Here is a 26,539-nt window from a genome sequence, read left to right on the forward strand (position 1 = left end):
GTGTGCATAAGAAACTTCAAGAAACACAATTGAATCAGTGAAAGACCACACACAACAAGATGGACAAGCACCCAATGTGCAAAGGACAACTGTGCAAATACGAAAGAGAAAAAGAAAATCAATAAATAGGCAATAAATATTGATAGCATGAGATGAAGCGCCTTTGAAAGTGAGTCCATAGGTTATTGGAACATTTCAGTGATGGAGTAAGTGAAGCTTGCACCATTGGACATCTGTAAGTTTGCCAGAGTTCTAGGTGTTATGCCAGATCTTTGCAAACTTATAAGGATGTAGAGGTTTTCTTAGTATTTTCTTAGTAATTGCACTGGTAAAGTTGCTGACTCTGTCTACCTCAGATCCCCCAATGAGGACTGGTGCATGGTCTGTGCCTCCTGAAGTCAATAATCAGCTCCTTAGTCTTGCTGGGATTGAGTGAGAGGTGGTTGTGGCAGCACTCAGCTAGATTTTCAATCTCCCTCTTATATGCTATTTGCCACCACCTTTGATTCAGGCAATGATAGTTAATCATCAGCAAACTGAAATATGATATTGGAGCTGTACTTAGCCTCACAGTCATAAGTATAAAGTGAGTAGAGTAGGAACTAAGCACACAGCCTTGTGGTACACCTGTGCTGATGGTGATTGTGGAGGAAATGTTGCTATTCTGATCTGACTGGGGTCTGAAAGTGAAAAAGTTGAGGATACAGTTGCACAAGGACATACTGAGGCCTAGATCTTGGAGCTTATTGACTTTAGTGGTCTCTGTTGACCACCAATATACCGGTATCTCTTCCCCTGCCCCCCCCCCCCCAAATCTTCCCAGTTTACAGCCGACTCAAAGCAATCCCATATCTACTCCTCTGCCTCCTTATCCTTGGAGCCTTGCTCTTTAGCTTCTGACTGTATGCAGGTAGGAGTGGGAAAGTCAAATGGTCAGATCTCCTGAAAGGCAGTATAGGAATGGAATGGTATGCATTCCTAACCGTAGTATGCCTAATTAATGTCAGCTTTTGGCTGTATGTAAACTGCGGTTGGGATCACGGGGGAGAACTATCTTGGTAAGTAGAAAAGTTGGCACTTAGTTGTTAGATGCTTCAGGTTGGAGGAGCAAACGTACGGCAAGACCAAGGTTGTTGCATCTGAGCACCACCAACAGTTTATCATGAAACATAACCCCCCAAGTTTTGCCTTCTCTGAATTAGCAGTTTGGTTCATCCTTTGTGTCGAGAAGCTTTCAGGTATGATCGCCGAATCGGAAGGGTTCAAGTGGATAATGCCTCCATGAAACACGTAATGCAGCAATTCCTCATTCCCCTCTGATACACCAATCTTGTCCTTAGGCCTCAGTCTTGTTCTCTAGTAACTGTACATTTGCTAACGGGATACTACACAGAGGAACTTCTCTTGCTTGGCCTTTCAACCTAGCTTGGAATCCTCCCCTCCTCCCTCTCTTCCAGCAGTGGGGATGCACCTTTGTCCGCCTAAGGGTGCCGTTCCTGCATACTTGAGAGTTAAGTACACTGAGTCCTTCAAAAGATCATGAAATCGTTAATTCATTAAGATGGTTCAAAAGTACATTGCTTAAATGGAAATTACATGCTGCGTATTGCAGTGAGATTAATTCAAAAGAGGGTATATTTAGAAGTTTTGTAAGCAGCCTGCAACTTTGGTTCACTGGCGCCATCTTGGCAAAATTTCAATCAATAAGTTTCAAGACCTTGGCCTCAGTATCTCCTTGTGCAGTTGGATCCTGATTTCCTCATTTGCACACCCCAATCTGTTTGGTTAGGCAATAACATCTCCACAACCTCCATTAGCACAGGTGTACCATGAGGCTGTATACCAGTTGTGGGCTAACCAATGTTTTAAAATTGTACTAAGTCCTCCATGCTTTTATACACTATGCTCTGACTAATGAAGGCACACATCCCAGATGTTGTCTTCACCATCCTGTGCTGCCAACCCTGGGACTCTTTGAACCTGTACACTAAAATCCTTTTGTTTGTCATTACTCCCCAGGGCCCTACCATTCGTGGTATATATCCCACCCTTTTTAGGTCTAAAGTGCATCACCTCACATGAGGGTGAAATTCCATCTACCATCACCTTGCCCAAATTGCCAACTGATCATTAGTGTACTATAGCCCAAGACTACCTCGGCAAGACTACACCACAATCTTTGTGTCAACTGAAAACTTATTGATCAAACCTCTTCTTATATCTATTAAAGAAGGAATGTTCTTGTTCCTGCATTTTTCTGACCTGATAAGTATTTGGATGGGAACGATTTGGGGGAATATGGCCTGGGGCAGGTGAATAGGACTAGGCACGAGATCAGGCTGGAATGGACTAGATGGGCTGAAGGGCCTGTTTTCATGTGCTGCAGTTTTCTGACTTCTTAGTCTGTGGCACTGGCATATAAAATGTGTAGCGGTAGCAAGACAAATGTCTCCAGAAATTGTGTCTCATCTAAGCTAAGTGAAACTGGGCAAACTTACTTTTGAGAGCGTGTGCTGATTCAGCATACACTGGGGTTGTTTGCGTTACCTCCTTCAAGTGATGGGGACTTTGCTGGCTGGATGTACTGCATTATATGACGTGGGCAGTTATGGACTTCCATCTGCCTTTAATCTGTCACTCTGCTATTATTTTCTCTAACCATGACCGTAATGGTTTTGTAGAAAAATTTGCTAAGGCCGCCTTCTGGGTGGTGTCTTTACAAGACGGGTGGCCCCAGCCATTGTCAATACTCTTTAGAGATTGTCCGTCTGGTGTCAGTGGTCATATAACCTGGACTTGTGATGTGCACTATCCATATGATCATCCACCACCTGCTGCCATGGCTTCACGTGACCCAGATTAGTGGGGGTGGGGTGGGGTGGGGTACTGAGCAGGTGATACACCTTGCTCAAGAGTGACCTGCAAGCTGGTGGAGGGAAGGAGCACCTTGCACCTCTTTTGGTACAAATGTATCTCTACCCTGCCACCGACATAGGACGCTGCAGCACAGGGACAGGCTCTTTGGCCCATCTGGTCCATGCTGAACTATTAATCTACCTAGTTCTAGTGTCATCCAACCTCAGTGGATGCAGCCTGCTTGCATTTACCCTATCGATACCCCTCATTTTGTATACCTCAGAATTTGGCAGAATTAATGAGGATTTGCCAAGTGATTCCTGTCTAACCTTCTCTGCAAGTTAAGAAACCCATAGGTAGTGGGTCTGGGGTCCTGGACCAGAGTTAAAATCTGGAGTTGCTTTGTTCAGCTCTGCCATTTTTCTCCAAGGTGTGTGCCTTTGTAGTTTAGGTAGCACTATTTCCTGAGATTGAGAATGTACAAATTCCACTCCAGAAATGAGCCTTTCAACAGAGACCATACCTCCTTCCAAAGTTGGATGTAAAAGGTTCTTTGGCACTGTTTTGAAGAAGAGCAGGGGAGTTATCTTGATGGCCTAGCCAACATTTGTTCCTTGAGCTGTAAAGCCAGGTTATTTGTATGCTAGCACATTATTGTTTGCACGACCGGTCACTAAATAAACTGACCTCAGTAACTTTGCTTCAAAAGTACTTCATCGACTCTGCCGGCACTTTGGGGATCCTGAGGTTGTGCAAGGCGCTAAATAAATGCAAGTTTCTCTTTTTTTGCACCATGTGACAGGAAAGCTGGACTTTGCAAGAGCTTTCGTTAACCGGGGTCCAGGGACACCTACGCTTCTCCTGGGATGCCTGGAAATTGTTCAGGTGGGTCCCAGAGGCATTTCTTTCTGAGAAGATTAAACTGATGGTTGTGAAACTTCTTTATTATCATAAATCATTTAAAAAATATCCTTGATAGGATGCAGTCCCACTGGCATCCTGCAGTGTCTTACTGATTTCTGTTTGGAATCGTGTGTGTCAGCAGGCTACTAATAGCGAATGTAGAACTGAGTGAGGTCATGTTCTTACAATATCCATATGGAAACGCCAACGACTTTGAACGGAAAATCCTACAAAATGTAGTGGATTTGGCCCAGTGCATCATGGGTAAAGTCCTTCCAACCATTGAGCACATCTACATGAAACACTGCTGTAGGAAAGTAGCATCCATCATCAAAGGGTCCTCACCACCCACACCATGCTTTCTTCTTGCTTTTGCTATCAGGTAGTAGGTACAGGAGCCTCAGGACTCGCACCACCAGATTCAAGAACAGTTTCTACCCCGCAACCGTTGAACAAAAGGGGATAGCTTCACTCATTTGCCCATCCTTTGAGATGTATCCACAACTAATGATCTCACTTTAAGGACTTTTTATCTTGTTATCACGTGTTCTCATTATTTATTGCTATTTATTTATATTTGTATTTGCACAGTTTGTTGTCTTGTGGTTGATCTTTCCTTGATCCTGTTATAGTTACTATTCTATAGATTTGCTGAGTATGCCTGCAGAAAAATGAATCTCAGAGTTGTATGTGGTGACATACATGTACTCTGATAATAAAATTTACTTTGAACTTTGTATAGTTTAGGTCCACTAGTATCTTCTGGATAAGTAATTCTTGTTTCTGTATGAAGTCGTCCTTCATTGTTATTGTTGGCTTTGTCTACACAACTTTAACAGTCTTTTGTGCAGAAATATTGTCAAATCTTAGCTGCATTACAAAAGCAGTGATTAATCAAAAAAAAAACATTTGGAAGATGAAAAGTGGTGACCTCGCTTCTCTGTTGGCTATGTCTGAATGGTAACAAAGTGCATTTATTGTCAAAGTATGTATACATTATACAACTTTGAGATTCTCTCTTCTGAAGCAGAAAAGTTGTGCATTAAGCCCTGAGCTCCATGTTCAATACTTTATTGTTGCCATACTGCCGTCTTTTTAGTGTGATGTGATGTACCAATGTCCCACCTGTTTTCTTGTATGGACAAAGAAGACCCCGTTGCGTTGTTTAGAAGAGAAAAGAATTCTTCCAATGACTAAAGCAGATTATATTATAATAGTTCTGATTCTGGAACTTTGCCTTCATCAATGCAAGTATCTCTTCCCAGAGGTCAGATTCCTGCAAAATTCAGTGTTTAAATGTGATGAAAATGTCGCTAGAACTCTCTATATAGTACACTTTATGTATCATATGCAGTGTCTATATATGATAAATAGATTTGTGGTCTGTAATTTTATATATAATTACAGACACAGACCATGGTAGAACAGGATCCCCTTTTCTCTCTATCAACCCCTATTCAGGGTATAAGACCACAAGATATAGGAATAGAATTAGGCTATTTGGCCCATCAAGTCTGTTCTGCTGTTTCATTATGTCAGATCCTGTTTTTCCCTCAGGTCCAATCTCATGCCTTTTCCCCATATCCGTTCATGCCCTGACCAATCAAGAACCTATCAACCTGTGCCTTAAATATATATAAAGATTTGGCCTCCACAGCTGCCTGTGCAAATATTTGCACAGATTCGCTGCTTTTGCTAAAGGAATTTCTCCTCATCTCTGTTCTAAAAGGATGCCTCTCTATTCTGAGGCTGTGTTCTCTGATCTTAGACTCCCACCAAAGGAAATGTCCTCTCCACATCCACTCCATCAGGTCTTTTCACCATTTGATAGGTTTCAATGAGGTCACGCCTCATTCTTCTGAATTCTAGTGAATACAGGCCCAGAGCTATCAAACGCTGTTCATATGCAAGCCATTCAATCCTGGAATCGTTTTTGCGAGCCTCCTTTGAACCCTTTCTAGATTCAGCACATCCTTTCTAAGATGAGGGGCCCAAACCTGCTCACAATATTCCAAGTGAGGCCTTACCAGTGTTTTATAAAGTCTCAACATTACATCTTTGCTTTTATTTTCTAGTCCTCTTGAAATGAATGCTAACATTGCATTTGCCTTCCTCACCACATACTCAACCTACAAATCAATCTTTAGGGAAACCTGCACAAGGACTCCCAAGTCCCTTTGCACCTCAGTTTTTTATATTTTCTCTCCATTTAAAATAAATGGTTAACCCTTTCATTATTTCTACCAAAATGTATGACCACAAACTTCTTGACACCATATTCCATTTTCTCCTAATGTAAGTTCTGTCGCCTTTCTACTTCCTTAAAACTACCTGCAGCTCCACCTATCTTCATATTCTCTGCAAATTTTGCAACAAAGCCATCAATTCCTTATCCAAATTATTGACGTAAAATCATATAACATAATCGTCTGTCATTTCCTTGTCACCCATTACTACCTCTCAAGCATTATTTTCCAGCGGTCTGATATCCATTCTCGCCTCTCTTTTATACTTCATGTATTTGAAGAAACTTCTGGTATCTTCTTTAATATTATTGGCTTACTTGCAATTGTATTCCATCTTTACCTTGTTTATGACTTTTTAATTGCCTTTAAAAGCTTCCCAATCTTCTAACAATGCACCAATTTTTTCTCTATTAAATGCCCTCTGGCTTTCATGTTGGCTTTGTCTTCTCTTATTAGCTACGGTTCGGTTGTGTCACCTTTCCTTTGGAATACTACTTCCTCTTTGGGATGTATATATCCTGTGCCTTCTGATTTGCTTCCAGAAATTCCAACCGTTGCTGCTCTGCTGTCATCCCTGACAGTATTCTTTTTCAATCAGTTCTGGCAAACTCTTCTCTCGTGCCTCTGTAATTCCCATTACTCCACTGTAATACTGATGCATCTGAAATTTCAGGGTGAATTCAATCATGACACTTTACCATAAAGGTTCTTTTACCTTAAGCTCTCTGATGAATTTTGGTTCATTGCACAAACCCAATCCAGAATAGCCGATCCAGTAGTGGGCTCAACCACAAGCTTCTCTAAAAAGCCATCTCATAGGCACTTTAGAAATTCTCCCTCCTGTAATCCAGCACCAACATGATTTCCCCAATCTACTTGCATATTGAAGTCCCCCATGATTATTGGTAACAGTGCCCTTTTGGCATGCATTTACTATCTCCCATTGTAATTTGTAGGCCACATCCTTACTACTGTTTGGGGTTCTGTATACAAATGCCATCAGTCTTTTTAGCCTTGCAGTTCTTCAGCTCTATCTATGACAATTCAGTACCTTCCAACTCTGTTACCGCTTTTTAATGATTCTGATTTCATTTTTTACAGCAGAGCAATGCTGCCCCCTCTGCCTTCCTGCCTATCTGGGACTGCCAGTGATCTAACAGTGAATGGGTCTGATTCTGGGCCTGGTTGGATCTCTCGTATTAACAATACCAACGGTACCCATGGTTCACCAACCTTGCATAGAGTCCAAAATTCAAATGTGTTTAATGTCATTTCCAGTACACAAGTATAAAAGGGAACAAATTAATTGTTACTCTGGCTCTGATGCAACACAAAATCATAATAAGAAAAAGAGTACAATAATTAAAAAACAATAAATATAAATACATAAGATAGCTTGTATATGTAGATTGTATGTACATAAAGTGATGCAAGGTGACTGACTGGAAATGCTAAAGTAGTGGTGGTTGGGGGTGTGGAGGGGTGTGTTAGTGGGTAGAGGTGTTGTTGCTTGGGGAAAGTAATTGATTTTTAGTCTGGTAGTCATGACATGGATGCTACATAGCCTCCTTCCTGAATGGAGTGGGACAGACACAGACAGACACACCCCCACACCCAGCCTTGATGGCGGCCAGGCTGGTGATGCGTTGGCAATTTGACTGTCTGTTGTAGAGCCTTCCTGTCTGCTACAATACAGTTTCTGTACTACATAGCTGGTTAAGATGCTCTCTACTGCGCATCTGTAGAATGACGTGAATATGGACGTGTATGGCTCAACTCTCTTCAGCCTCCTTGGAAAGTAGAGCTCTTGATGAGCTTCCCTGTTGTGCAGATTGTGGTCTCGAACCATGAGAGGTTGTGTGAGATAATGCTGCTGATATGAAGAGGGTTGTGAGTGGTGTGAGTTATTCTGAAGTTGATAACCATCTTCTTTGTCTTGTTGACATTGACACTGAGGAAGTGATTAATTGCCTGGCACCAGGCCTTGAGCTCTTCCAGCTCTTCCATCTAGGGCATCTCATCATTGATGATGATAAGTCTCACCACTGGTGAATTTGACAGTGTGATTCATAGTTAACTGCTGCCCCTGTGTAGGCCATATCCAGTTTGCCTTGTGGTTTAATAGTTGCATGCACTGAGTTGTGCATCACCTATGTTTGCTTAACCCACCTCAATTAGTGGGAATCCACGGACCCCTTGCTTAATGGTATTTGTCCGTGGCATTAACAGAAAAGTTGGGAACCCCTGCTCTAGAGACTCTTGTGCATGAAAATCCCAAAATGCCAGCAGTTTCTGACATACATAAACCAGCCGTCTAGCACCATCAATCATTCCAAGATCAAAGTCACGTGGATCACATTTCAGAATCAATCAGGTTTATTATCACCGGCATGTGATGTGAAATTTATTAACATTTTTTTCACCATTCTGATGTTTGGTCTGAACAACTAAACCTCTTGACCATATCTGCGTGTTTTTATTCATTGAGTTAGTGCCACATGATTGGCTGATTAGATATATGCACTTAAGAGCAGGTGTGCCTAATAATTTGACCATGAGTGTAAATAGTGCAAAAAGAGAGAGAAACAGTGAGGTAGTGAAAAAGGATCTAGTGCTTTCCTGGTGTGTATGTGACAAATAAACTCTTCTCAGGCTTCCAGCCGGTTACAGACTATACTCGGCTAGAAGCCTGAGAAGAGTTTAGTGATGGCAGAGGGGAAGAAGCTGTTCCTAAAACCTCGAGAGTCAGTCTTCAGGGATTGTCCTGGATTGTGAGGGTCCATAGTGATGGATGCACCCTTCTTGAGCAATAACCTTTGAAAATGGGAGGCTACTGCCCATGACATAGCTGGCTAAGTTTACAATGTTCTGCAGCCATTTCTGATCTTGTGCCTCTGTACCTGTGCAACCAGTCAAAATAGTCACCATAGTACACCTGTAGAAATTTACCAGAGCATTTGATGTCATACCAGATCTCCTTAAACTCTTAATGAGGTATAGTTGCTGGCGTGCCTTCTTTGTATGTTGGGCCAGAATACACCTTCAGAGATGTTAACAACCAGAAACTTGAAGCTGCTCACCCTTTCCACTGCCAACCCTTCGAGGACTGGTGTGCGTCTTCCGACTGGGTTGGGGTAGAACATAGAACAATACAGCACAGGAACCGGCCCTTTGGTCCACAGTGCTTTGCCAAACCAATTAAATTTGTAATCAAATGGCCAAGTAAATTAATCCCTTCTGCCAACTCAATGTCCATATCCTTCCATTTTCCTCACATTTGTGTGCCTATCAAAATATATCTTAAAATTCTCTAATGCATCTGTCTCTACCACGATTTCAGGCACTCAGGGGGAAAAATGGCCCCTTGCATCTTCTTTGAAATTACCACCCCCCTCCCACCTTAAATGCATGCCCTATGGTATTAAACATTTCAACCTTGAAAAAAGATGCTATTACCTCTGTCTCTCATAATGTTATAAACCTCTATCAGATCTCCTTTCAGCCTCTGTTGCTCTAGAGAAAACAATCCAAGTTTGTCCAAACTCTTATTATCGCACATGTCCTCTAATCCAGGGAGCATCCTGGTAAACCTCTGTCCAAAGCCATGGCACCCTTCCTATAATAGGGCGGCCAGGGGGCCAGAACTGTAAGCAGTACTTCTGGAGTTTTATAAAGCTGCAATGTACCTTCCTGACTTTTGAGCTCGGTGCCTGGGTTAATAAAGCAAGCATGCCATATGCCTTCTTAACAACCCTGTCAATCTTTGTAGCCACTTCCAAGGAGATATGAACTTGGATTTGAGATCCTTCTGCTCATCAACACTGTTAAGGCTCTTTCCTCTTTATACTTGAATGGAAGTTGGGGATGGGGATGGCTGCAAAATTATGCTGTTATCTATAGATTATGGACATGAAGACCATTCTCCCAGATTAGGATGACAGATTGCAAAGTAGTTATTTCTTCTGGCTGTGCTTTGCCATTTTGGGCAAGGCTCACATGGTGATGAGCTCAGATTGAACTAGAGTTTGACTTCAAGGGAAAGCTTGGCTTAATATTTGAATTTGATGACTGGAAAGTAAGATTAATTGATTAACTAAATTGTCTTCATGCAACCATTGCTTTCTAAACATTCAGTGTCCTTACATTGATGGTTGTTTTCAATGAAAATCCTTTATTCAAATGCTTATGAATTTTTATGAATATTTGCATGGCTCACTCCTTGGAAAATGCAAATTAGGATAACTTTGCTGAGAGGCAATATGAATAAATGATAATAATATAACTTAATGCTATATATGGAAAATGATCTAAAATAACCATCTACATTTCTTCATTCTAGTTAATATTTTTGCATCATTTCCTATCTCTTGGTTAATGTGCAAGGCTTTTAAAAAAAAATTCAGTGTGCTATGAATATGATACAGGTAATGAAGGACCATGAAGAGAATCATTGGGCCATAACAGTACAGAAATAATCCCTGTCTTTGTGGACCATAAAGTGTCTAACTACAGAGCCATAGCAATCCAGTCCCTGTTCTACTATTTAGGATTAGTTCTAGTTTGTTCTTGCTTCATTTGGTAAATTGCAGGCTTTGAGTGACAGGGAAGGGAATAAAAATGAAGTACTTTTGCTGTTTCATAAAGAGAATTGGATCACTCTTGGTCTCTTCAATAAACATTCTGATTCAAATCAATGATTTTTTTTTTTGACTGGCACAGTGGTTGGAACTGATAAGACTGGAGCAGCACAATCTCCCCCTCTTAAGTATGACTAACTGAAGAGCAGAGACCTAAGTTACGGTATGCGGGACTTCTCCAATGCCTGAACAATGAATGCAAGGTTAGCACTCCAGTGATTGATGTGTGTTACTACCCTGCAGGATAGATGGAAGGAGCAGGAATCCTCCAGGATTTTGATAAACATTTACAGGCTGATCACCAGTCAAGTGAGAACATAGAACATCACAGCACAGTATAGGCTTTTTGGCCCACAGTGTTGTGCCAACCTTTTAACCTACTTTAAGATCAGTCTAACCCTTCTCCTACATAACCCTCCACATTTCTATCATTCATGTCCCTATCTTAAGAATTTCTTGGAGTCTTGGTTATGTAACCACAGATGCCTGGTAGACAATCTGAAGGATATTGATAATGGCTGGGGTCACCCATCTTGTGAAATCACTGCCCAGAAGAAGGCAATGGCAAACCATTGTCATATGACATGGCACATAGTGATGATGAATATGTCTGCCTTTACCATTACCCCTGGTAGATTGTCCAAGCAATCACCACTGTGTAAAGAGAAACCACCTTGGACATCCCCCTCCTATACTTCAATCACCTTAAAATTACGCCCCTTATTAGCCATTTCTGCCCTGGGAGAAAGTCTCTGGCTATCAACCCGATCTATGCCTCATAGTATCTTGTACACAAAATTCTCGCTGAAGGAAAACCTCATAGGGCTGCACTGGAATGTTAGCCTAAATTTTGTGCACTGCTCTCTGATGTCAGACTTTGAACTATAGCTTACTGGAGACACAAGAACTACCAACTTTGTGGCAGCTTTTGCTCAGACACAAACACAAGGGAGATGATGGATTTTTACAGTATTGGGAAAGAAAGTGAAATAGTGACACAATGGAAACTTGTGAGCCAGGAATGCTTGAAATAAAATCAGTTTTTCTGAGGCTGACGTGGAAGGAAAATGAAGAACTGTTAAAAAGAAAATTGATTAAACAGTGCTCAAAGTAGTAGCCATGGTAGCCTAGCAGTGAGCGCAACACTATTACAGCTTGGAACATCAGAGGTTGGAGTTCTGGTTATGTGTGCTTTGTAAGAAAGTTTGTGTTGTTCTCGTGTGTATGTGGTTTTCCTCCTGGTGCACCAGTTTCCTCCCACAGTCCAAAGGCGTACTGGTTAATCTGTGGTTATTGTAAATTGGTCCTGTGATTAGGCTCTGATTGAATCAGTGGGTTGCTGAGTGGCATGGTGGGCTGGAAGGGCCTGTTCCATACATTATCTCTAAACAAATAAAAGTGACATTATCACTACAAGCAGATTTATGTGTAAAAGTAAACAAATAATAAACGCTTATTGTGCATTGTTTAAAAAGACCCTTTTGTGGCTTAAGAGGAAGATCATCATAAAGATTAACCAGTGCTGGCAGTATTTATGATAACTCAACAATTATGTTTTTTGATATTTAAAAATGTGTAATAAAAACACTGTTTTTCAGAGTGCAGCTTGCTCATACTTTGTGATATAAGAGGGGAAACAGTGAGGGACCACACACAAGATGCTGGAGGAACTCAGCGGGTCAGGCAGCAGCTATGGAGGGGAATAAACAGTCAACGTTTCAGGCTGTGACCCTTCCTCAGGACTGGAAAGGAAGGGGAAAGAAGCCAAAATATTAGGTGTGGGGTAGGGGGAAAATTGCAAGCTGGATTCTACAGGGGTTCCCAACCTTTTTTATGCAATGGACCTCCACCGTTATCTGAGGGGGACCCCAAGTTGGGAATCCCTGAAGGTGATAAATTAAAACAGGTTAGGGGGAAAGAAATGAGTGGTTTAGGGAAAATGAGGTGAGAAACTGGGGGGTGATTGATAGGGAAGGTAAAGGGCTAAAGAAAAAGGAATGTGAAAGAAGAGGAGTGTGGAGCATGGGAAAAAGCGAAGGAGAAGAGGCGCCAGAGGGAGGAGAGGAGAGAAGGGGTAAGTAGTGAGTCATTATGAAAGCAGAGGAGGTACTGGCCACCAACTGAAGTAAACAGTCTGTCTGCCTTCTGACAGGAGAGAGTCTGCTATATTTCAATCTGAAGGGTATTATGAATGGATTTAAATAATAATTCCCAACATTCACTGTGCAGTTACTGTTTCATTTGGTTGTGCCTTGGCTCTGAGCTCTCTGCTTACACTTTTTTTTGGAGATGGCTAGGATTCCAGTGTACATTTCAGTTCAGGGCAGTGCATAGTGATACATTCCATAGCTGCAAGAATATCTTTTCTATACCCACATTTATGCAGTGAGGAATTCCTGAAGCATTTAAGTATTTTTCTTCACATTATTTCAATTCAGATTCATTTGGAAAGAAATTGCAGTTTTAAATTAAGTTTAACTCATTACACATTTCATTTGTGATGAAAGAATCTTTTAAACTTACTTTCTAACTGCTTAAAGTCAGGCAGCTAACTGGGCCTCATTAGAAGGTGGCAGAGGATGAACTATGGAGTCTATTCCAGATCAGCCTTATAATTTTTGCTTGGCATTCAGCCCATGTCTCTGTTGGATCCTTCAGTAAGTATTTTTAAGTGTTGGCATTGATTGTTTTAGGGAGCTACTTAGCAGCGTTTCATTTGCAGATTGTAATGTTTCCTAATTGCTGACAATCAGTGCATGTGAATCCAAGGCTGCTTTTCTTATAGAGTTGGAATCCTGCATTCCCCCCTCCTCCCTTCTATGCTGGATTTGACAATTGCAATTAAAACAGAAAATCTCCTTGTTTTTTGACAAGCCCCTTTGTCCCAGCTGTCCACTCCTCCCCACCACCACCAAAGCATCCACCTTCTGAAATCTTGTAACTTGAAATGTTTCTGACCTTTTTGGGTGTGAATCTGGTACCTTCTATCTGAATTGAAATAGCTTTATTATTGTCACTTATTAAGACTTGTCTTGCATACAGTTCACACTGACCCATTCATTACAACAGTGCATTGAGGTAGTTTAATGTAAAAAATATATAACAGTGCAGAATAAAGTGTTAGAGTTACAGAGAAAGTGTGGTGCTGATAAACAATGTCATAACCAGAAGATATAGAAGAGGAATTAAGCTATTTGGCCCAACGAGTCTGCTGTGCCATTTTATCATTAAAACCATAAAACATATGGGCAGATTTAGGCCATTCAGCCCATTGAGTCTGCTCCACCATTCCATCATGGCTGATCCTGGGTCTGCTCAGCCTACCTTCTCATCATATCCTTTGATACCCTGATCAATCAGGAAACTATCAAATTGCTCTTTAAATATACCCACGGATGTGGCCTCCACAGCAGACTATGGCAGAGTATTTCACAGATTCACCACTCTTTGGCTTAAAAAAATTCCTCCTCCTCTCTAAAAGTTTGCCCCTCGATTTTGAGGTTGTGCCCTCTAGACCTGGATATCCCCACCATAGGAAACATACTTTCCACATCCACTGTGTCCAGTCCTTTCAAAATTCAGTAGGTTTCAATTAAATCCTCCCTGCATTTCTAAATTCCAGTGAGTATGGGCCCAAAGCTGCCCAACATTCCTCATACGTTAACCCTCTTCATTGCTGGAATCATCCTCATGAACCTCCTCTGGACTCAGTCCAATGACAACACATCCTTGCTAAGATATGGGGCTCAAAACTGCCTCCTTTACCACAGACTCAACCTCTTGCATGAGGACTCCTAAGTCCCTCTGCACTGCTGATGTTTGAATTTTCTTCCCATTTAGATAATAGTCTGCACTATTGTCCTTTTACCAAAATGTATTATCCTACATTTCCAACACTATTCCATCTGCCACTTTTTTGCCCATTCTTCCAATTTGTCTAAGTCCTGCTGTAATCGCATTGTTTCCTCAGCACTACCTACCTTCATATCATCTGCAAACTTTGCCACAAAGCCATCAATTCCATTATCCAAATCATTAACAAACAATGTGAAAAGTAGCAGTCCCAATACTGATCCCCTGAGGAGCACCCACTAGTCACTGGCTGCCACCAAGAAAAGGCCCGCTTTATTCCCACTGGCTGCCTCCTGCTTGTTAGTCATTCCTCTATTCATGCCAGTATTTTTCCTGTTTACCATAGGATTTTATCTTGTTAAGCAGCTTCGTGTGGCACCTTATCAACTGCTTTCTAAAAATCCAAGTGAAAGACATCCACTGCCTCTCCTTTGTCCACCCTACCATTTGAGAACTGTTTCTGTGGGGCTGTCTATCCTGCGCCTGTGCTACTGTTATCCTTGCCAGTACCCCCCCCCCCCCCCCACCGCCCCTCAGTCCATCTGGACAAGCTCTTCTGTCATGCTTCTGTAATTCCCTTTTAATTACTTTGCGATACTGATACATGTGACTTGAGCTTCTCCCTCTCAAGTTGCAGTATGAATTCAATCATATTATGATAACTGTCTCTTAAGGGTTCTGTTATTAGGGTTCCCTAATAAGATCAGGGTTCTTACACAATACCTAATCTAAGATATGCCTTTCCCCAAGTAAGCACAAGCTGCTCTAAAAACCCATCTGGTAGGTATTCAACAAATTTCCTCTCTTGCAATCCAACTCCCACCTGATTTTCCCGAACCCTTTGCATATGATGTCCCCCATTAGAATTGTGACATTACCCTTATTGCATGCCTTTTTCTAGCTTCTTTTTCAATCTCAACCTGACATCTTGGCTACTGTTTGGAGGCCTATTTATGAATTCCATAATTTTTTTAAACCCTTGCAGTTTAACTCTACCCACAAAGATTCAACATTCTCTGACCCTATGTCACCTCTTTCTAAAGATGGAATTCCATCTCTTACCAAAAGAACCACATCATCACCTATGCCTTCCTACCTATCCTTTCGATACAAAGTATATCCCTTGATGTTAGTATCAAGTCCAAAGAAGAAACATATAAATTAGCAAAAAAAAGTGGCACACCTGAGGACTGGGAGAAATTCAGAGACCACCAGAGGAGGACAAAGGGCTTAATTAGGAAAGGGGAAAAAGATTATGAGAGAAAGCTGGCAGGGAACATAAAAACTGACTAAAAGCTTTTATAGATACGTGAAAAGAAAAAGATTGGTCAAGACAAATGTAGGTCCTTTACAGTCAGAAACAGGTGAATTGATCATAGGGAACAAAGACATGGCAGACCAACTGAATAACTACTTTGGTTCTGTCTTCACTAAGGAGGACATAAATAATCTTTTGGAAATAGTAAGGGACCAAAGGTCTAGTGAGATGGAGGAACTGAGGGAAATACATGTTAGTAGGGAAGTGGTGTTAGGTAAATTGAAGAGATTAAAGGTAGATAAATCCCCAGGGCCAGATGGTCTGCAACCCAGAGTGCTTAAGGAAGTAGCCCAAGAAATAGTGGATGCATTAGTGATAATTTTTCAAAACTCCTTAGATGCTGGATTAGTTCCTGAGGATTGGAGGGTGGCTAATGTAACCCCACTTTTTAAAAAAGGAGGGAGAGAGAAACCGGGGAATTATAGACCGGTTAGTCTGACATTGGTGGTGGGGAAAATGCTAGAGTCGGTTATCAAAGATGTGATAACAGCACATTTGGAAAGAGGTGAAATCATCGGACAAAGTCAGCATGGATTTGTGAAAGGAAAATCATGTCTGACGAATCTTATAGAATTTTTTGAAGATGTAACTAGTAGAGTGGATAGGGGAGAGCCAGTGGATGTGGTATATTTAGATTTTCAAAAGGCTTTTGACAAGGTCCCACACAGGAGATTAGTGTGCAAACTTAAAGCACACGGTATTGGGGGTATGGTATTGATGTGGATAGAGGATTGGTTGGCAGATAGGAAGCAAAGAATGGGAGTAAACGGGACCTTTTCAGAATGGCAGGCAGTGACTAGTGAGGTACCGCAAGGCTCAGTGCTGGGACCCCAGTTGTTTACAATATATATTAATGATTTAGACGAGGGAATTAAATGCAGCATCTCCAAGTTTGCAGATGACACGAAGCTGGGCGGCGGTGTTAGCTGTGAGGAGGATGCTAAGAGGTTGCAGCGTGACTTGGATAGGTTAGGTGAGTGGGCAAATTCATGGCAGATGCAATTTAATGTGGATAAATGTGAGGTTATCCACTTTGGTTGCAAGAACAGGAAAACAGATTATTATCTGAACGGTGGCCGATTAGGAAAAGGGGAGATGCAACGAGACCTGGGTGTCATTGTAGACCAGTCATTGAAGGTGGGCATGCAGGTACAGCAGGCGGTGAAAATGGCAAATGATATGTTGGCATTCATAGCAAAAGGATTTGAGTACAGGAGCAGGGAGGTTCTACTGCAGTTATACAAGGCCTTGGTGAGACCACACCTAGAATATTGTGTGCAGTTTTGGTCCCCTAATCTGAGGAAAGACATTCTTGCCATAGAGGGAGTACAGAGAAGGTTCACCAGATTGATTCCTGGGATGACAGGACTTTCATATGAAGAAAGACTAGATTGACTAGGCTTATACTCACTGGAATTTAGAAGATTGAGGGGGGATCTTATTGAAACGTATAAAATTCTAAAGGGATTGGACAGGCTAGATGCAGGAAGATTGTTTCTGATGTTGGGGAAGTCCAGAACGATGGGTTACAGTTTAAGGATAAAGGGGAAGCCTTTTAGGACCGAGATGAGGAAAAACTTCTTCACACAGAGAGTGGTGAATCTGTGGAATTCTCTGCCACAGGAAACAGTTCAGGCCGGTTCATTGGCTATATTTAAGAGGAAGTTGGATATGGCCCTTGTGGCTAAAGGGATCGGGGGTATGGAGAGAAAACAGGTACAGGGTTCTGAGTTGGATGATCAGCCATGATCATACTGAATGGCAGTGCAGGCTCGAAGGGCCAAATGGCCTACTCCTGCACCTGTTTTCTATGTTTCTATGTTTAAGCTCCCAACTATGGCCTTCTTTCAGCCATGGCTCAGTGATGCCCACAGTGTCGTACCTACCAATCTTTGTTGCGCCATGAGGTCGTCCACCTTATTCCAAATGCTACACGTATTTAAATACAGCACATTCAGTCCTGCATTCTTAGCCATTTTGAATTTTGCCTCTGTGGTACAATTCAGATCTTTGCTCATGGATCATGGCTGGTCCATTTTCCCTCTCAGCCCCTATCACCTGACTTCTTCCTGGACCCCTTCATGCCCAGACTAATCAAGAATGTATCAGTGTATGCCTTAAATATACCCAATGACTTGGCTTCCACAGCTGCCTGTGGCAGCAAATTCCACAGATTCACCATTCTCTGGCTAAAGGCATTCCTCATTATCTCTGTAATGGGATAGATTGTGTGGTCAAGAGGTCAGTCTTATCCTACTGGGATAGAAGCTGTCCTTGAGCCTGGTGGTACACACATTCAGGCTTTTGTATCTTCTGCCCACTGGGGAAGGGGAAGAAGAAGGAATATTTAGTTTGGGTGGGGTGGGCATTGAGAAGTATGTGTTCCATGGAAAGGTGAACTGGTTTCTGTGATTTTCTGAGCTTTGTCCTCAACTCTCTGTGGTTTCTTGCAGTCACGAGCAGAGCAATTGCCATATCAAGCTGTGATGCATCCAGATAGGATGTTTTCTGTGGTGCATCAATAAAATTGGTGAGTCAAAGAGGACATGCCAGATTTCTTTAGAGGTACTGTGAGCTTCCTTGGCTGTGACATCAATGTGACTGGACCAGGACTGGCTTATTGGTGGTGTTCACTCCTAGGAACTTGAAGCTCTCGACACTTTCAACCTCAGCATTGTTGATGTAACCAGGAACATGTGTATTGCTTCCCTTCCTGAAGTCATTGACATTGTTTTGCTGACATTGACGGAAAGGTTGTTAGCTTGACACCATGTTCCTCAGCTTTCTAGCTCCTTTCTGCACCCTGATTCATCATTATTTCAGAGTTAGAGCAGAATCTGGTCATGCAATCATGAAAGTTTATGGAGTAGAGTGGGGTTGGGGGGGTGGGGTAGATTTCTCTCCTCAGCACTTTCCTAACAAGATGGTAGAATCACAGCCTATATGATTGTGGAGAAAATGCAACTGACTGAATAAGACCCAGAAAGTAAGAGGTGGGTTCAAAAAGTAATTTTGCTCTTTAGAGCTGTCAGATAAATGCAGAACCACACAAGAAGAGGCTATTCCACCCTTCAGATCCTCACTGGTCTTCATGCTGGTTTCATCACCTCCCTCCCCATATTTCCCTGTATTCCTGTGCCATTCTGTCTGACACAGATCCATTGACCCCCAAGACTTCTTTTTTGCCTTCTCCCCGTATTTCTTCATGCCCTGACTTAGATGAAGTTCAGACCACATTTTATGAGTATTTAATACAGAAAATCAGGTAATTGCAAAGGGTTCACAAACTTTTTCTTGCAATGGTGAATGTGGATTCAGGTACGTTGGAGCCTGTTAGGATGGGTATATTCAGAGTTGCCTGATTTAAATTACAGAATCCTAGATTAAGGGATCTCCCAGCTCATCCATGGTTTCTGGCTTGGGATCATTAGAATCATCCTCTTTCAGATAATTTCCAGGTTAAGACATATGTTTCAAGGGAAGTTTACCTTTAAATTGTATTTTTGTTCAAGTGTTCTGTTTCATTTTGTAGGTATTGGCTTTCTTGATGTTGGGTGATATTGACAAAATATGTGTACTGCTCCTCCTATCTTGTCCATAGGGTATTAAGATTCATTTATCTGGTTTGGAACTGGATTTACATATAAACAAAAGGCAGGTTTTCAAGTTTGTTTTTTCTGACCTCCTGATGCTCCTGAATCTGTTTTAAGGTGTAGCTGCTCTTGGAATGAAGCTCTACATTCCATTTTAGACACTCCCTTGTGACTCCTACTTCAGTTCTGTAGAATAGAAAACACCTGTATGTAAATCCTTTTTACACTATTGTACCACAGCTGTTATATAGACTAGACGAAGTGCAGTCTTGGTCTAGTAGCAAAGAGGTCCAAGACATTTGGAAACCTGCTGCATAGACTTACGCATATCTGTATGTGGCCATGCACTTGAACACAACAGCAGGGAACACAAACTGCACTTTCAAAAATGCTTCTTCCAAAAAGTGCTCTAGAGCTAATGAGACAAACACTTCCCATCATCTTAAGTGTTTCTTCCCACAGGCAGCTAATGATCAACCATTCTAGTTAGCTCCCTCCCCACACGCCTCTATCTATTACCCCCGTCAATGTAAACCACTTATTATATTGCTATTTACATTGTAAATGCAAGCTGGTATTTGTGTATTTATGCACATTTTATACCATATCCATGCTTCTAACTTTATTTTTATGTAATTCTTTGCAACCATTGTATATTGTTTTTGTTGCATGTAGCATCAACACAGCACAGCCAATTCCTCTTAAATGAAAATATATACGGCGAATAAAGTTGTTCCTTAGTCCTTGTATTTTGATTTGTACAAGATATTAGGAGGCACTGATAAACTGAACAGAGAGAGACTTTTTTCCCAGGGTGGAAATTGCTAATATGAGGGGGAATGGTTTTAAGGTGATTGGAGCAAAGTATATGTTGGGGGTGGTGGTTGGTGTCAGAGCTAAGTTTTTGCACACAGTAGTGGGAGCATGGAATGGTGGTAGAGGCAGATATATTGGGGGTATTTAACTTAGACACATGGATGATAGAAAAATAAAGAGTTATTTGGGAGGGAAGGGTTAGCTCTTGGATGAGGTTAACAGGTCAAGGTTGTGGGCTGAAGGGCCTGTACTGTGCTGAACTATTCTATGATTATATGCTTGTACTTAAGCCCTCAGTTTGTGGCTTCCCTCCAAAGTCCCATCCTGATCCCCTCCTTCAGACTCCCTCCTTGCCCTTCCTGCAAGTGTTTCCTAAGGTTCTGTTACTCATCCCCACCTCATCTACTTCTCCACTCACTGGGCTCTTGCTCTCTCCCAAAGCAAGTTTGCCTGCCCGCTTATCTCCCTTCCACTCCAGTGCAATTTTCTGTGCGGTGATGTGCTGGGGCAGTGGCATTAACATGGGTGATGCCAACAGGCTCAATAAACTGATTAGAAAGGCTGGCCCTGTTTTCAAAGTTAAACTCAACACACTGGAGACTGTGGCAGAACCCTATGGAAAAACCTGTCAATTCTGAACAATGTTTCTCATCCTGTCCATACCACTTTGGCTGAACAGAGGAGCACTTTCAGTGATTCAGCAATTGCGCTGCTCCAAAGAGCGCTTATGAGGTCATAAACGTTGGACATTAAGCTCTATAATGAGTCAACCTAAAGCCAGAGAAGTGATGAGCCCCTCCTGTTAGACTGTTTGTGGTAATTTATTTTTCATTCTCTCCTAATATTTATATCTGCGAGCTTGTAATGCTACTCTGACACTGTAATTTCCTTTGTGATCAAGAATGTCTCTATCTGTTCCCATCCACCTTAAGCCAATGTCGCCATTCATTCTTTTGATCACTGCTCCCAATAGCTCTCAACCCTCCTCTAAGACCCAGCAGTATACAGTCGGCCCTCCTTATCCGCGAATTCCGCATCCGCGAATCGCGAAAACCCGGGAAGTGCTCTTCCAGCACTTGTTCGAGCATGTACAGACTATTTTTTTCTTGTCATTATTCCCTAAACAATGCAGTATAACAGCTATTTTACATAGCATTTACATTGTATTAGGTATTATAAGTAATCTAGAGATGATTTAAAGTATACAGGAGGATGTGCGTGGGTTATCGTGGATCGGGATCGAAAAAAATTGGAGGTTCTCTTACTAACTAAGTTGGAACAGGTACATCCGGCATTATTTAGCGTCAGTTAGTCAAACATTTGTCTTAGTATATAGTATATATTTTACCTTTCTATGTATATAAAATACTTAAGAGTGTATGTTTCAGCGCCGGGCTCGGGAACCATTCCTGAGTGCGAGCCAGTGACAGACCGCTATCGAGAGCGCTCTCCACCATGACGGGTTGATGTGGAGGATTAAAACCCCAAAACCCAATAATTAAACCACTGTGTTGCTTAGTAATAATTGTAGCTTTCATCGGGGCAGGGCCTTTCTCACTTTATCCTTTAAAATTGTTCAGATTGTTGACCGAAGTAGCCTAACGCTTTTCCAATGACCGATGGCTTTTCACCTCTTTCTGATCGCTTTATTATTTCCACTTTATTTTCAATTGTGATCGTGATTATTTTCGTGAACACTGCGCATTCAGAGCTCTGGCACTGGGTCCTAATGTCCACCGCACTGAGACAGGTTGAATAAGGGACTTGAGCATCCGTGAATTTAGGTATCCGTGAGGGGTCCCGGAACCAATCTTCTGCAGATAAGGAGGGCTGACTGTACTGCCTGTCACTTGTGGACTAGCTGAGACTTCCCGAACCTTTCCTGCAAATCCTCTGGAAAACATTTTGGTGTCTGTGTGGTGCTGCCAATGTCAAGTTGCTATAACACTTGCTATGTCAAGTGTTAAGCTGATCATCCCATCGTTTCTTTTTCCATCATCCATCTTATTGGATTAAGGGTGTTATATTTTTATTACCAATCTATCAGAACCATTCTGGAATCTTAAGAAATCTTGAAAAATGAAAGCTGATGCATCAAGTCTGTACTAGCCATTTATTTGAAGAACCCATGGTGCAGTCCATCATCCATCAGCCCACAGCTCCAACAGTGTATACAGCACTGCAATCGTGATTGTATGATTTCCCTTTTCCCTTCAGATTGCCAGATTACAGCTATTCTGTTATGTTGTTTGTACTGTCTATAGTGAAGATTTGATGCAAATTGCTTGTTTAATTCATTGCTTCCTCTGTTTTCCCATTATTGATTCCCTGAACCCTTTTTTCTTTGAGGCCAGTGTTCACTTTGTTTTCATTTTAGGATGATATCTACTAAAACTTGTGTTTTCGTATTATATGTGCACTCCTTCCTTAAACTTTCTAAATCTGTATGTTCTTTCCAGTCTTTGATCTGCCATCTGTTCTGTGCAACTCAGTATTTTTTTTGCTTAGATTTGATGTCATCTTTAGCTTTTTAAGTTTTTCTATCTCGTTGGAATATATCCTGTGTATTCTGAAAGATCTTCCCAACCAACCACCTCTCTCCCGACCTGGTTTCACTAATCTGCCTGCTTGTACTACTTCCCTTTCTCCCACCCTGTTCTGGCTTTTCTGCCTTTCCTCTCCAGTCCTGGTAAAGGGTCATGGCCCGGAATGTCAGTTGTTTAACCCACAACATAAATGTTCAGTTCATCCAGTACTGTGTGTGTGATGCCCTTAAATGTCTGTCTTGGATCCTGGTTGCCTAATCTATTAAAGTTTAAAACACTAGTCTTGGACTGAATGTAAAATTGAATCGTGTTATGATCATTGATATTTTGAGGTACCTTCCTGATGAGGTAATTCATTAATCCTAGCTCATTGTACAATTATATAGCTTTCTGTCTGTCTGGCTTCAGAACATGCTGTTCTAAGAAACTACGATTAAAATATTCTACAAACTCATTTTTTCCCATTTAATTTGTAGATAGCATTCTTCATGATTCTCACAGTAACCTTTGGACCAGCTCCCATTATTTCCTTTATATTCTGTTTTGCAGTCTGGTTACTTTTAAGAGGCTTGTTCACAAGTGACTTCTTTCCTTTATTAGTTGTTTATCTCCATCCTAACCACTTTTATACCCTTGTCATGTAGCAGTAGTGTTTATCCCTTCCTCTTGGATTAAGCATAATTAATGAAGTCATCCCACCAACTTTCTGTAGCTTTTTGTACTTTGCAAATGTCATGTAGCAGTTTAGTGTGATAACTGAAGTTCAGTATGATGTTCTCCTAAGGGGTTATTTCCTTAATGGAGAATGCCTGTGCTCAACTTTCTGTAACATGGGGAGGTTGATGCACAGGCAGCCACTACATGATCCTTGACAGATTGGAGTCAGGGTCAAGTGGCAAGGAATGCAAAACAACTAGGAGACTTTTCAATGTGGTAGCCTTCGCTACCATTGTGATGTCATCATCTTCTGCCAGCTCTACTGTTGAGGTCTTGTTGGATCGGTCTTTGTCTGGAACCTTGACCTTATCACCATGAGTGACCCTACAAGGAGCAAAGCTTGGGATGGCATCACTCTCAGGATCTCAGGAACTCATAAGCCTCTCCACTACAACAAGGTGATGATCCACGGAGAAGTCATGTACTGTTCAATATCCGTGTCCCAATTTCTGTAATGGTTGCCAGATCATACTCCTTCATATTTTATAACCTCAGTTTTGTTTTCAAAATCCATTTTATTTTCAAAATATTCTTGTATATAGATTTTGGAGCCTTTGGTTTTATTCTTTTATTATTTTTGTAACCTTTATAGCCATTTTTGTTTACTGATTTATTCTTGGTTTTGTACTCTATTTTCCTCCTTATCATAGTCTGTTTATCATTTTACATATTAATTCCTCATGTATCCCCATTTTGATTTAGCGTATCTCTGCATTTTTGTTCCATTGCCTCCCTGTAGTTAACTTATAATTCTTTCTGGTGTATTTAATTCATACAGCATGGAAACAGACCCTTCGTCTCATCAAGAGCTGCCACTCTCTATTTACCTCGTTATGTGGCTTAGTGGTACACTCATCTAGTTTGGTTTAGGTGTAGAGATTGTTATCTCTGAGAATCTACTGAAGGTGGTATCTGGCTCCTCATTCTAACTACACAGAACTTTTCTGTGCTCTATCTGTGTTGTTGGCACCCATGCATGTCCTCCCACTAATTTCTAATCTGGCCCAGCATAGATATCCTGAACTTTAGCTCTGGGCAAAGTGGTACAACCTGCTTGAGTCTTGTTTTGCTGTAGAGAACATTGAAAATCCAATTTACTGTACTGTCTCCTGGTACTGCTGTGTTCTCACATCAATGGCTTGCTGTACAGCAGAATTGGTGCATCAACTCAGCTGACTTCACATGCACATAATGTGTGACAACATGAAAGTGTGCAACAGAGATGATAGGACAGGTAGGAGATGAGGCATAATCACAGTCAGTGGGATGAGTTACAGGGCAATAGAGGCATGGTGCATTTAAAACAGAAAGCAACAAATGCTGGACTGAAAGTGTTATATTTGAATGGATGCAGCATATGAAATAAAATGGACGATCTTGAAATTCAGCTACAGAGTGGCAAGTATGACGTTGTGGCCATCTCTGGAACTTGGCTAAAGGGTGGCTGCCATTGGGAGCTGAACGTCCAAGGATATACAGTGTATCAGAAAGATGGGTTAGTCGGCAGAGGGGATGGTGTAGCCCTGTGTATAAGAAATAATATTAAATTATTGGAAAGGGATGACATCGTATCGGAAGGTGTAGAGTCTCTATGGGTTGAGTTAAGAAATGGCAATGGTAAAAAGACCCGAATGGCAGTTGTATTCAGGCTTCCAAACAGTAGCTGCGATGTGGATTACAAATTACAGCAGGAGATAGAAAAGACATGTCAGAAGGGCAGTATCATGATAATCGTTGGGGATTTTAACATGAAAGTGGATTGGGAAAATCAGGCCAATACTGGACCTCAAGAGGGAGAATTTGTAGAATGTCTAAGGGATGGCTTTCTAGAACAGCTTGTTGTTGAATCCACTAGGTATTCGGCTGTGCTGGATTGAGTGTTGTGCAATGATCCAGAGGTGATAAGAGAGCTTAAAAGAAAGTTGAGGTTAGAAATTGGACCAATAGAAAATGACGCTGGAGATATTGTACTGAGAGACTCAGAGATGGCAGAGGAACTGAATGTGTGTTTTGCATCAGTCTTCACAGGCGAAGACACCTGCAGTAGACCGGATATTCAAGAGTGTCAGGGAAGTGAAGTATTTGCAGTGACAATTACGACAGAGAATTGCTCAGGAAGCTTAATGGTGTGAGGGTGGATAAATCTGGACCTGATGGAATACACCCTCGGGTTCTGAAGGAAGCAGCTGGAGAAACTGCAGTGGTATTAACAATGATTTTTCAAGATTCAATAGATTCTGGCATTGTATCGGATGACTGGAAAATTGCAAATGTTACTCCACCATTTAAAAAGGGTGGGAGGCAGCAGAGAGGAAACTATAGACCTGTTAGCCTGACATCAGTGGTGGGAAGTTGTTGGAATTGATTGATAGGGATGAGATTATGGAGTACCTGGAGGCACAGGACAAGATAGGCCAAAGCCAGCATGGTTTCCTGAAAGGAAAACCCTGCCTAACTAATCTACTGTAATTTTTTGAGGAAATTACAAGCAGGGTAGACAAAGGAGATGTAGTAGATGTGGTGTAGTTGGATTTTCAAAAGACCTTTGACAAGGTGCCGCACATGAGGTTAAGTGAATCAGTTTGCACTTTCCCAGATTGAACTCCATCTGCACACCTCAGCCCAGCTCTGCATCCTATCAATGTCCCAACATACTCTGCAACAACCTTCTACACTATCTACAATTCCACCAACCTTCCTGCCATCTGCACATCCATTCTTCCATTTCTTCATTTAAATCATTATTTAAAAAAAAACAAAGAGCTGAGGTCCAAGAACAGATCTCTGCAGAACACTACTAGTCACTAACCTCCAGGCAGAATACGAGCCATCTACTACCAGAGGTATGTTACCCTTTTGACTCTTACCAATTTATTTACTCATAAAGCAACAATATTGGCATTCCTCTGAAATATTCAAGTCTCTGATAATCCCAAAGCAACTAAGTGGGTGGTTTGTATGGTACCAGGGTTTTGCAGACAGTAGGTTGGTCCACCCACTGTAGCTCTGACAGAATCTGGTTTACAGTACTAGATCTCAGACTATTTTCTTCTGA

The 26,539-nt window shown here is 41.6% G+C and overlaps 1 protein-coding gene across 3 annotated transcripts in view; it reads left to right on the top strand.

The window, feature by feature from the left end:
- zzz3 (zinc finger, ZZ-type containing 3) overlaps window positions 1-26,539 on the top strand; it is a 182,692-nt gene that overhangs the window by 27,328 nt on the left and 128,825 nt on the right. Inside the window, exon 2 of one of the 3 annotated variants that reach the window (XM_073062585.1) lies at window positions 3,659-3,741. The exons of the other annotated variants lie outside the window; for them this stretch is intronic. The gene's annotated coding sequence lies outside the window, so the exon portion shown is untranslated. The remainder of the gene's footprint in view (window positions 1-3,658; window positions 3,742-26,539) is intronic. 3 annotated transcript variants of the gene reach the window in all.

Source organism: Hemitrygon akajei, chromosome 12, assembly GCF_048418815.1.
Source record: "Hemitrygon akajei chromosome 12, sHemAka1.3, whole genome shotgun sequence".
NCBI lineage: Eukaryota > Metazoa > Chordata > Chondrichthyes > Myliobatiformes > Dasyatidae > Hemitrygon > Hemitrygon akajei.